General features: G+C 34.2%; 1 long non-coding RNA gene across 1 annotated transcript in view; it reads right to left on the bottom strand.

Annotated features, from left to right (window-relative positions):
- Nucleotides 1-4,950, bottom strand: part of LOC129217588 (uncharacterized) — a 34,989-nt gene extending 30,039 nt beyond the window's left edge. Inside the window, exon 1 of the long non-coding RNA XR_008580236.1 lies at nt 4,876-4,950. This is a non-coding gene — a long non-coding RNA (uncharacterized LOC129217588). The remainder of the gene's footprint in view (nt 1-4,875) is intronic.
- Between the last annotated feature and the right edge of the window lie 8,036 nt (nt 4,951-12,986).

Below are 12,986 nucleotides of genomic sequence, written 5' to 3'. Positions count from 1 at the left end.
CATTCATTTTAGGGTAAAGAAGGGGTTAAGAAAGGATAGGTTCTGTGACCATGCAGAACTAAAAATTTTCAGATATATTCTCAAATCTCAATCCTAGTACTTTGTGTAAAGACTTGATATGACCTTCCCCGAAGGTAAACTCTGGCTGCGCTAGTGTACTAACGTAACTTTTTACTGCATTTTTAAAATTATATGTTAAGCGTTTTAAAGAAAACCTTGTTTTCATAATTTCCCCCTTATTCAACCCTTTAATCAAACATTTTTGTATAAATTGGTTTGATTTCACCAAATTACATTTAAGTTCGTCTTGAAACCATTGAAAAACGACTCCATACTCCATACGAAAAACTAATACTTTTTTGTTTTAAATAAAACCGCGCTCTTTCCTTTTTTAGGAAAAAAAAATGAAAAAAATCGAAGGTCCTTGATTTGAATTTTATTTTTCATTTTCACTAAAAATTCAAATTTCTACAGCATCTTGTTGCTTATCAATTCAAATGCTAAAAAGCAGAAAATAAGGACCAAAATTGAAAAAAAAAAAAAAAAAAAACTCTCAAAAATTATTCTAATTCAGCCATCACAGCACTGGAAGTCATCTCTCTCATTCTTCAACATCTAAGACCGGACAGTGACCTTGAGTGACCCCGTATTCGTTTTATACCACAAACGCAAAGAATGCAGGGGGTAGGGGCAGATCATCCACACGTGTGGAGAGTTTCAGAAGAAAGCTTTTGTCCTCATAGTCAGTGGCGGATTGGTTAAAGAAATTGGCCCTGGCATAAAGGGATGTCGCGGCCCCATAGCTTCTATAGATACTATTTTTTGCAAAAATGATTGGGAAACAATATCAATTAAATATGAGAAAACTAATCAAAAAAATTAAATACTTTCTTTTAAACAAAATTTAACAGATGGGATTCTTTTCTGTGTTTTAATGGTGAACAATTGATACAAGATAAGCTAAACCTTTGAAAAAAAAAGTGATGGTAATAATCTATTTACGTATTTTTAAGTTGCCTGGTGCTGTATTGATTATTTTCGTAATGATACCTTCTAACATTACTTCAGTTAGAATAGGGAGGTTATCAGGGATGTGAGGGGGGGGGGGGGTGCGACCCTTAATTTTTTCAAACACATGTATCAATACAGAGAGAGATAGGGAGTAAATTGATTTTCTTGCATATGGGAGTTATTAAATATTAGCATTAGAAACTTAATTGTAAGTTTAACATTGAGCCAGAAATATGAGATCCTGGGGTCTGTCCCCCGAAAATTTTTCAAACTGTAATCCTAAAAACGCAATTTTAAATGATCTCTGGTGATGTTAGGGAAAGCGGAGGCTCGAAGGCCCTCTTCTCTTCGGAGGCTCGAAGGCCCTCTTCTCTTCCGGCAATTTTTTTGAAATGAAACTGAACTTGCATTTATATATTACCTTCAATTATGTTAGGAAGATGGGGTTCGGGAAAATTTCAAAATATTAGCTCTGAAAACGCAGTTTTAAACAATTTTGGGTGGGAAAGGAGAGATTCCAGCAATATCCTCCAAGATTTTTTTTTGTTTTTTGAAATTGAAATCTTAAAAAAAAAATTTGAAAAAAAATAGAACCGACTTCAAAATTGCTCTAAAAAGTGAAAAATAATTTTATTCTTTAAACACCATCGATAATACTTTTCAACATAATTTTTGAAGTTGGCGCAAAAACGATCGATAAAACCATTCACAGCCATAACTCAACTACAAGTATAAATTTAACCACGTCCAGTTTCTTCACTACCACATGCATTACGCATTGACGACAGCATATTTGAGTAACGATATAAATGTTTCGTTCCTAAGTTTGGATGATTTTTTGATAAAAATATGAACGAAGCATGGTTACAATGGATTTTACTTTTTGTTTTTGCGCCAACTTCAAAAATTATGTTTAAAAGTATTATCGATGGTGTTTAAAGAATAAAATTATTTTTCACTTTTTAGAGCAATTTTGAAGTCGGTTCTATTTTTTTTTTTCAAAATTTTTTTATTTCATTCTTTTTAGTGTAAATGTAGATATTTCAGTAAAAGTAAGAAGTTACCTAGTAAGAAGTGCGGCTCTATATCACTATATTGCTTTAGAAAAGCCTTTATTCAAAATTATCATTACAATTACTATTAATGTTACAGTTACATGGCACCAAACTTTTATAACAATGAGTTTCATATTGTCGCGTAGGTGAAGATAGCGAAGACAATGTGAAAGCCAAATGAAGCGAATACTCGTTAGTCTCAACTCGAGATCTTAATTCAGAACCACGAATGAACGTTACATCTCCTTATATACAACTTGAAAAAGTGCTGGAACGTTCCGAACTTGAAAAGATACAGAAATTAATAGAACATTCGAGAAAATACGGAAAACAGTAGAAACGAAATTTTAGTAAAATTCACTTTGTCCTGGTCGGGATTTGAACCCAGGTTGCTCGTGTGGGAGACGAGAATTCTACCACTGAGCCACCGTTATCCACGGATGACAAGTGCGAACTTTGCTACAATATCATTTTAATCATTTAATAGGGAAATTTACTGTTTTTTGCCCATAACGTTTTTTCTAAAGAACAAATATGGTCAAACAAAGTAATGGGACCTAAGTTGAGCCATCCTCTATCCATTAAAAAAAGAATCATCAAAATCGGTTCACTAGGTGAGACGCTATGAGTGGACAAACAAAAAAAAAAACATACATACGGTATGAACTGATAACCGCCTCCTTTTTGAAGTCGGTTAAAAAGGTAATTGTGTAAGCTTTTTTTTTTTTTTTTTTTTTTTGATAAAAACTAGGACATCGACAGTTATTCAAAAGTTAAGTTCCAAAAACGAAACTTTTACCGATCTTTGATAATTTTAAGAGGAGGAGCTATGGCGAGGCTCTCCTTGGAATTTTTTCGAAATTGAAGCATTAAAAACGAGATTTCTGACGTGCTTTACTGATGATGACGAAGGGGGAGGGGGGGGGCTACGTCCCAATCTTCTTTTATTTATTTTATTGATAAAAAATATGAAACACCCTCCAACAGTGTTCTCTTTCAAAATCATTTACATTTAGATTTTCCACAATAAAATTTTCCATTTCCAGCCTAGTATTTTTATTTGCTTGAAATGCAAGCTATCTGCGGCCCCAGGTAAAAAAAAACTTTTCTTGAACTGATCTGGTGCTTTGGTGACCTTAAATAACCTTAACGATCTTTGGTCTTTTTTTTCACTCTATTTTATTTTAAATATCATTCCTTCTTCACCTCTTGATAAAGTTTTGTTTCAATTTTTAATTTATACACGATTTTTACGTTCAAACACTTAGAACTACTGGTGTGACTATTAATTTCAATATTTTATCTCTCTCGCTACATTTTAATTTTTCTTCTAGTTAAACCATATTTCTGGGGCCTGTGTATTTTTCTATATACATAACTATGATTTTCAGGATGATATTTTTCATTTTAAAAAAATAAGAGAGATAAATGGTAGAAAATGTCGGTGTATCGGCGGCCCTTGAGAGTCATAGTTTTTTACATAATCATTTTTTAAATTCAAGGGTCTTTAACCGTGGGTTTAAACCCTTCGAGGGATATTGAGTGAGAGAAACTGAATATTTTATTTTTCGCAAAAACAATGTTAGAAACGCACGTTTAGGAGGTCTTTACTTTAATAATCTTTATAATACAGAATTTTGGATGCTCCAAATTGTGTTTTAAGACTGCATTTTCTGTTACAGCTTTGTTGAAAAAATACTTTTCTTCACTTTTATCACAATTTTTATGAACTACAATTCATAACAATTGTGAATTGCCATTCATAAGTAAAGTAAATGAGACTTGCAATTCATAGATGAATTTGAAAAATGGACAAAAGTATTTTAACTTTAAATACTTGCCCTTGTTTTTTATTGCATTACTAAAATGAAATTGGCGGCCCTATTTCTGAAAAACTGGGCTGGTGTAGCACCCCCACGGCACCCTTAGCGACGGCCTTGCACCCTCCATCCGCGGGCTTGAGCCCATGCATGAAGAGGGATTGAAGTTAGAGAATTTACGCAGCGTTATTTACATTTTACTGTTTGTAGACAGGGCAACGGATCGGCCCGAAACATGACCGGCCCATTGCCCGTCGGGTGTATCCGCCACTGCTCATAGTTGCCGACACCCCGTCTTTCAACAGACACGTGGGAACGTTCTCAAGAGACAAGAAATGAAATAGGTGTAAATTGTAAAAAAGAGAACGGCTTAAGAAAGATTTTTTTGCAAGCTTAACACATACTTTATACTTCCAAATTTTATTACATTGTATTTTCAACTAATAATTTAAAGATCTGAACATAAGCTGTATTTTATATATATTGTATCGGTTCGGTTCCCCGAAATGTGCTTTATTATTGTAAAAATAATGCAAATACATCGTAAATTTATGAAAAATCACCTCTTTCAAAATAAACAAACTAGTTTTGACAAAATGAAGGCATACAGTCAATTGCCCATACTTGGGACAGTTTTGAAATTTTACCTTTAGTAGCACATTAATCATTTGTTTTCCATTTGAAAGAAGTATTATTTTTTTAGAATGTGCCTTAGTACTTCCCTTAAGGACAAGGCATTGATTTGTTGATAGTTTCCTTTAAAAATACAGCAAAAAAATTTTCATTGTCCCAAGTTAGGGAACCCACTTCCTAACTTGGGACACTTAATATTTTGATCTTTCTTTAATGTATGCAGCAAAAGATAATCGTTTGGGGCCCCAACTATCACTTTTCAGAAATTATTTTTACAACTCAATAAAGAAAAAAAATAATTAGATAGAAATAATAAAATCTTGTAGACGCTCAAAGATTTTAGAATATATACTTACCCCTGAAAATATTGCAAGCCTCCCTAGTCATCTTAATGCTTCTGAATAAACGTTTTCCTGTTTCCTCTATATCTGGAAGCATAAAAGCAATTGTGAATCCAATTAATACTTAATGCAGCTGATTTTTAGCTCTCCATGTTCCTCATTTCCCATCTTTTCATATTCATTTTCATTACTTCATAACACGTAAAGTTCACAACAAATAAATTAGTGTAATCAATACTTTGAGACTCATTTTCATTAGTAGAACTAACATAAGCAATATTTTGGAAAAACGTCTTTTGCTCATTAATTAATTCCATTTTTTTTTAAACAATGATACTTTTCTGTCCTGTTACTGTATGACCCATTTATTGTCATCAGAAAAATCTTCGTTTTTTAAAATTTTGTATCTATGCTTTTTTTAATGCAATTATATACTTTATTTTCACAATATTTCTTATAGACACTTTATGCCTTAGTACCTGGAACAGTGTCCCAAGTTTGGAGCGTATTTGTAATTTCTTAAATTTATGAATAAATTAGTTAAACCGAATTAGTTAAGTGGAAATGAATTTACCCAAATAAGGCTCAGGTACATTAGCCGAGATGAAAGGTGAAACAAATTAAAACTAATGCTGCTAAGTTAGCGTAGGTAACCAAAGTTATTTCCATCCTTAAAAATGGATTTTTTTTTTTTTTTAAATTTTCAAAATCATTAAACCAACCCATAAAGCTAAAACATTAGAGTTTAGCTCTCATAGCCTCAAAAGATAACTATTCATTTATTCTGTAACACCATTTATTTCTTACTGATAAAATGCTAACAGGTGTACCAGCCCACTAAACTAATTTCGACAAAATGTCCCAAGTGCCAAGTTGGGGTACTGTCCCAAGTATGGGCACTTGACTGTAAGTAATTTAATCTGAGCTTTTTTTGTTCAAACAAAAATTTCACATTTACCTCGAAAAAGGATGCGTTCCCGCAAACAAGGGCGGACACAGACTAGAATGTAAAGGGGGGGGGGGGGCTGAAAAGTATGGAGCTGTAAGTACGAAAAATTTCTGAAAGTACCAAATCGGGGAGGAATAAGGAGCTTAGCATGGTACAAACTTTCTTAATTAATATCAGAAGCAATAAAAGGAACCAATTTTTTAAAATATTTACTTGAAAAAATAATTAATAAATCCAAAAGATTATGAAAAATACTTGCACTTTATTCATAAAGTACTATTTGAACGTAATGTGTAATTTGTGTAATATTACATTTGCATGATATTCTGCATCCATCCATTTCGTATGCAGTTATTAAATTATGACCACATACAATCGACGGATGGTAATATTGTCGACGGTTTAGGTGGGGGAGGGGCGTTCATGGCCCCCATGTCCCTCCCCACGTATCCGGCCCTGCCTCCAAATTTTCTTTTTCATGAAACCTATTTTACAATATTGAAAATTTTTACAAATTTGAAGCGGAAAGAGGGGGGGGGGGTCATGTGAACATAGGGCAAAATATTTCACTGAAAAAATATTTTCAACTGTTAAAACTTTAGTACATATATTCAAAATTTATTTTGCTTCCTTGGCCTTGGGACCCCTAAAAGGCGAGCCTCCCCCCCCCCCCCACCCCGCACCGTGAGGTTTTTCGGGTACGTAGATTTGGGTTTGGCTACGAGACTTAAAAATTTGACAGTGCCATTGCTGTGCAATTGAAACTGACACAGTATAGGTTAAAAACCATTCAATACGTAATTGTTAGATACATAGTGAAGGTTTGATTTTAAGGAGTTTTTTCCTTGAAATATGATGTTTTCTCCCCGCAAAAAATCCGCAGGGCCCCTAACGGCTCAATTTTGAATTCATTTGTTTGCATGTTTTATTTATTTATTATTATTATTGTTTTAAAGTTGTTTACGTGTTTTACGTTTCTGGGTAGCTGTGTGGGTTTTATACTGATTTTTGAAAACTCATTTCATTTGTAAGTTACGTCAGCACGAAAGCAAGTCTCCCATAACTTTACAGCCCCCCCCCCCCCTGCTTATGTGCTTTAGTAATATTTGTTGAGTTTTAATTTTCCTCACATTTTTACTAAAAACATTACAAAAATGTATTCTTAAACTGTTAATGTTAAAACTTGAGTAAAGTTTTTAAAAATTTATTTTGTGTTTTGTAATTTTTTTTCTCAGTTTCTTGGGCTATGGGCCCCCTTCACCGCGTAGTCTGCGAGTACGTAGATCCGGACCTGCTTGTATTTCATTTATTTATCCTGTTCATATGTACCCCAGGCTTGTGCACAACTGTCCCTCCCCCTGGCCCATGTAAACAATTGAAGATAATTTTATCAAATACTGTAGATCCTCGTTTTACGCGGGGGTTACGTTCCTCGGAAAGGCTGCGTAAATCAAAACCGCGTAAATTAAGACTTAATATATGTTAAAATTGGGGTTAGGTTCCGTAGATTTAAAAAAAAAAAAACTTCATTCTAGTGATGACTAATGTTGTATAACAAGTTTAATGTGTACTTAATCAATTTCTGTGCACAACATGCATAAAGAAAACAAATTAATTTGGTGTTAATGAAAAGGATCTAACTATGATAGACTTTTAGCAGTCAAGAATTTTACTCTGCAGTTCTTTGCATAGCATTGACGCACCATGATTATTTCCATGATAGAATCTTCCTTCAGTAACAAATCAGAAAGATTATTTCTATTGTAAAGGAATGACTGAAAATTTTCAATGTTAACGTTCTTGGTTCTGTGTCATCGATGCCGGTATCCTCGTTGCTCTTGTCCTTCTTTGTCACTCCTAAAAGCTTTTCTTCCAGTGAGTTCTGAACTGTGTGAGTTTAATAACTTTACTTCTGGAAGGAGCTCTGGAACCAATTCCATATAAAATGTCTCCAGTAGCCCAAGCTCGATTATTAGCACTCCAAAATTCAAAATTGATTACATGAAATCTGAAATCTTTAGGAGTTTTAATTTTAAAAGGGGGGGGGGTATCTGTTTGCATTGTCCCATCAGCGTAAAACCGAAACTCATCCGCGTAAAATAAAATAAAGATGTCAAATCTTAAACCGCGTAAAATAAATCCGCGTAAAACGAGGATCGACTGTACCATAAAGTAAATAAATATGCATTTAAAAAAAAAAAAACCTTTAAAAATTCCATGACACAAAGAAAAGTTATTCAAGCATAGGGGGCCTTTTGCGCTGAGAAATTGATAATATTTTTGGAAAAATAAAGAAATATATTATCGATAATAAGAAAAGTTTTCTGCTTTCCCTGAAATTTCTATTTCCTAATCACCGTTTTTTTTTAATGCATATACTCCACATTACTTATTCTAGAAAATCAGCAGTCACAATATGTCGGGTGCAAAGTTCTTGGCCATTTCCATTCTATTCCATTTGTAAAAAACAAGAAACCCTACCAGTTGGGTCTTGTTGAAATTTGTGATTGCAAAAAACATAATTTTAATTCAAGACATCAATCTCAAATTAATGTTCTTAGTCTTTCTTTTTATTAATTTATTTTTTTGGCATACTGATCTTCCAATAACTTTCGCTAAATTATTCTGTGGCAATCTGCTTGTTAATAACGCTATATCATCAGTTAGACTTCTGATTACAATGAATCACGATCTGGCGACTTTTTCTCCGCTCAATTAGGAGGGGGGGGGGATGACCGAACTGATTCATGTGGCATTTGGCCACACCTACCATACATATATATTAATACCATGGACAGTTCGCGGTCCCCCGCACCTCTTCCTATAGCATCCAGTTTGAGAACACCTGTGTTATTGTGTTTTTCCCTTGTAGTTTGTATTGGGTTTGCACTTTTTGCCACCTTCCTGAAAAACTTGGAAATAACTGCCCTGAATGATTGTCTGTCAATTCAAGATGAAAAATTAATCTGCAAAAAGATGATACATACTTGTATACACTTGTGCTACTAGTAATGCAGAGAGAAAACGCACATACACGCGCGCGTCGCAAAATGATAAGATAAATTGCTTTTGTATAAATGTTTATAAACAATTACTTACAATGCACCAAAGTGCCCTTCCGTGTGCCCCCCCCCCGTACCCGCTAACTATTATACTATAACGTGGCTTAGAGGTTAGATATGGAAGACGACTCTGTTTCTTGACTTCAAGACTAGGAGCCGCACGGCACCTGATCCAGCACACCCAGAACGAGGTACTGATTTGGAACGAGAACTAGGAGAACTTTGTGACCACTGTAAATTTAACGCGCACTCGTCACTATTGCGTACACGAAGGTCTTTGACCAGCAACGGCAGCTATCGAATCCGCGAACCTCCAGTCACGAGTCCAAAGTTTTTATCGAGCAGACATTCACGACTGTTCCCACATTATATGATGCAAATTATAAGGGGCTAAAACATTTCTCTCTCACTAAAAACTGCACTACGCACTCTCATTTAATGAAGTAATACATAAATTAATTCAAAAACATTCCAGAAAGAATGTGCGTTACTGCACTAGTTTAAACATATATGCAAGATTGTTCATCTTCAAACAATGAGGACGCGAGTCCATGTCAGCCTAGTGGGAAACTCTGACAGCCCCTTGACAGGGCCCGGTGACCTAACTGACAAGAGGCTCGTTTTGGCTCTCGGCGGCTTGTTCTCGGTGGCCTTGCAGGACCGTCGCCATAGGGGGGGTGAGGGGGTGTCTCACCCTCCCAGTGATTTCATCCAGTCGGCAAAATCAGTTCATAAGTCGGCATTTTCAATGTTTCGGAATTTCAAAGCTTAAATTGACAGAAATTAAAAAAAAAAGTTATCATATTCATACAAAGTTATACATCTAACCTTTTCATACTTAGCGCAAGAGAAGATAATGAATGGTGTCTCCGTTTACATTCAGTTTTACATTGCTCACACTATGCCGATTGCTTAGTTTGCGAATGCTCATTTTGCCGAGACAAAAAGCGTCCACTCAGAAAATTCAGCTAGAGTCGGCATTTTTTCTTTTTCAGTTGATTCTGTATTCTAAATCTTTTAGCAAAGTAGTATGTAGCTTGACCATGTGCACGTTTTCACCTTTTATTGAAAAAGGAAAAACCAAAACACATGTATATTTTGCGTACTGACGACTATTCATCTGAAAGCCCACTTGAAAGACATAATCAATTCGCCGACTGCTAATTGCACAGTATTCTCAATTTACCGACATTTACTTGAACAAAGTATTATTTTGCCGACACTATATATCCAGGGACACCCCAAACTTAAATTCTTGGGGAAAATCCTCAATTTTCCGAATAATAAAATACGGATATGCAATGCACATTGCACACATGAGAAGGGACATTCAGGAATTTTTAAAAATGCAACAATGTCTTAAAATTTGGCCGAATAAGGACTTTTATGGAGGCCACTGGGACCTCCCAATGGGCGCCGCCTTCCTGTACTCAGTCGGCAATTTCAGCTACAATCAGCAATTTTTACTTTTAGAGAGAATTCAAAGTTCACTATATCTTTGATAAAAGTTAAATGGAAGTGTATTTTTACATTTTCTCATTTTAACAAACTTACAATGCAAATCATGAGTTCTAATGAGTGTTTATGGTGTAAATTTTAAAAAGATTATTCAATCTTAAAATATTATTTAGAAATACCTGGGAAGCTGTATCACACATTAAGATTACCTGTGAGCAGCCGAGATGTAAGATTCAAATATTTTTTTTCAAAATAGAAACTATAGAAACCCACGGAAAGTCTCAGTTTAAAAACACAACTACATTAATAAACATGATAGCTTTGGACAGTGCACAGTGGACACATTTATAAAATTGAATCATCAATAAAAAATTCACAGCAAAGTGGAGAAATACAAGGGTGCCGAAATGATAAAAAAAAAATTAAAATAGAGAGAAAGGTTTTATTACAACATAAAGTCCCATTGGTATGTATTTTAAGTGTTTGATTTTGAAACAAACTTCTGAATACACATTTAGCACCATTTCCCCTTTTTCTAGGCTAACGGATAAAAACTAAAATAGTATTCTACTCGCAGGGGTTATGCCGATTTGTCGACCACACAAGTTTATTGTGTGACTAAAGCAAGACATTTGTCCGCCAATTGTAACACTTAGAAATGCCGTCGTGGAGACGGCGTGGCGTAATCGCGTGTAGGGGTGACATTAGAAACGTCAGATCTTCAGGGGTCTTTTCTGTTAAAAACCTTTCTCTGGAATCTGGAACTAGGAGCTCGAGGGAAAATTAGAGAAGAGTTGGATCAACTGTTGTTGTGTGCTCAGGGGCTTAGGACGGTCTGTCCGACCCCTGCTGTGTGAACTTTCTGCTTGAAGAAGGAAAATGAAGGTTATTGGCATTGGAGCCTCGAAGAAGAGATACAAGTGCATTGAGTTTGTCCGACTCCCGAGTCTGGCAGAAGACTTGAGTGACTACTCTGCATAGTTATTTTATTCATTATGAATTCCAAAAAAAAAAAAAAAAAAAAGACTAGTTAAAGTTTTGAACTTCATTCGCATTTGGATGAACAATAATTGTCATTGTGGCAAGTAAGGAAAAATCTAAAACAGCATTTTACTTGAATTTGAGGAAAAAAAAAACGCTTATTGAAATGCAGCAGAAAACGTATGATTATTTTAACTAATATTTTCAAAGCATTATTTTAACCTTTCCCCATTTATATAAGTATATATATATATATATATATATATATATATCTTCCGTTAAATATTGAAACCTAAGAGTTCTAAGTATGTTGCTGGGATGAAAAAATTGGTGTGAAAAGTTTCAAAAAAGAAAAGAAGGAGGGGGGGGGGACAAATGAATGTTTTTTTTTTTTTTTTTGCTGTAAAATTTCAGAAGAAAATGCAATCTTAAAATATTATTTAGGAACATTCGAACATGTCCATTATTAAAATTACCATTTACCAAACCAAAGACAGCTGAAATACGTTTCAAATATTTTTTTAACCAATAGAGAAAATGAATAGCCAAAGCGTTATGGAGTTACATAACAAGTTTCAATTAAAAAATAAACATGATAGCTTCCTAGGACACACCCGTACAAAAATAAAGAAAATATGTTTCAAATAGAGGAAAAGATTTAAACTCTTGTATAGAAAAGTCACACCAGTAACTCTAATGAGTGTTTAAAAAATGAGTTATAAAAAATTTACGTACAATGAAAGTTATCAAGAGATTCAGGATTCCTGATATTTAAATAAAGCAAAAAAAGTTATCTTATTAGGTATCACTAAAAAATACCACCTGTATTCAAAACGTTAAACATTTAACCCTACCTCAATTTAAAATATAAAAGCTTTAAATTATCTTAGTCTGTAAGTTCAAAATGTTAACAGATTGTTTTAAGATTGCATAATTTTGTACTTTAAACAATTAAAAACATTAGAGTTAAAATTGAAAATTTCGTCGTGAAAAACTAAAACAGCTAAAATGTTTTTTAAAGAGAAAATCTGGAGGAGGATCTCCTACCTTTTTTTCTTTTAATAAATAAAATGATTTAGGGAAGTAGCTTAGGAGAGAGGGACGGAGGAATGGCAGAACCTAACCATTTTCTTTTATCTTATGGTGATGAAATGTAATCTAAGTTGCGTTTTTAAAAACTTACTGCAGGAGGACCCTATGACATCAGCGAAGATCGTCTGAAACGTCTTTTTTTTATTCAATTTCAGAAAGTTGTCGAGAGAGAGAGACACTGAACCTCGTTTACCACAAATGGCCTACAATAGCACTTTTAAGACCTCAATTTACAAAAAAATTTCGAGCGAAATCACTTCGCATCACCTTCTCCTAACATCACCAATAGTCGTTTAACGTTTAAAACTATATGTTTAGAACTACAATTCAAAAAACGCTTGGGGAAACACTCCCATCCTCCTTTCTTAAATCCTGTGGTGTAGCAAAGATTCTGTTTCGGAAGAGGCCCAGGTTCTTAGGTTCTTACCTCAAGGAGATTATCACATTAATTATTTTTCATTGAATTGCTAAATTGGTTTCATTATAGATTATGCTAATTTTTTATATCTGCTTATTATTAATTAATAGTTGTTTAAAACTCCAATACACTCCTATTTGTTAAGTCTGGGTATTTTAAAAAAGTG

The sequence above is a fragment of the Uloborus diversus genome, chromosome 1, assembly GCF_026930045.1.
Source record: "Uloborus diversus isolate 005 chromosome 1, Udiv.v.3.1, whole genome shotgun sequence".
Taxonomy (NCBI): Eukaryota; Metazoa; Arthropoda; class Arachnida; order Araneae; family Uloboridae; genus Uloborus; species Uloborus diversus.
This window is presented reverse-complemented; position numbering and strand designations above follow the sequence as displayed.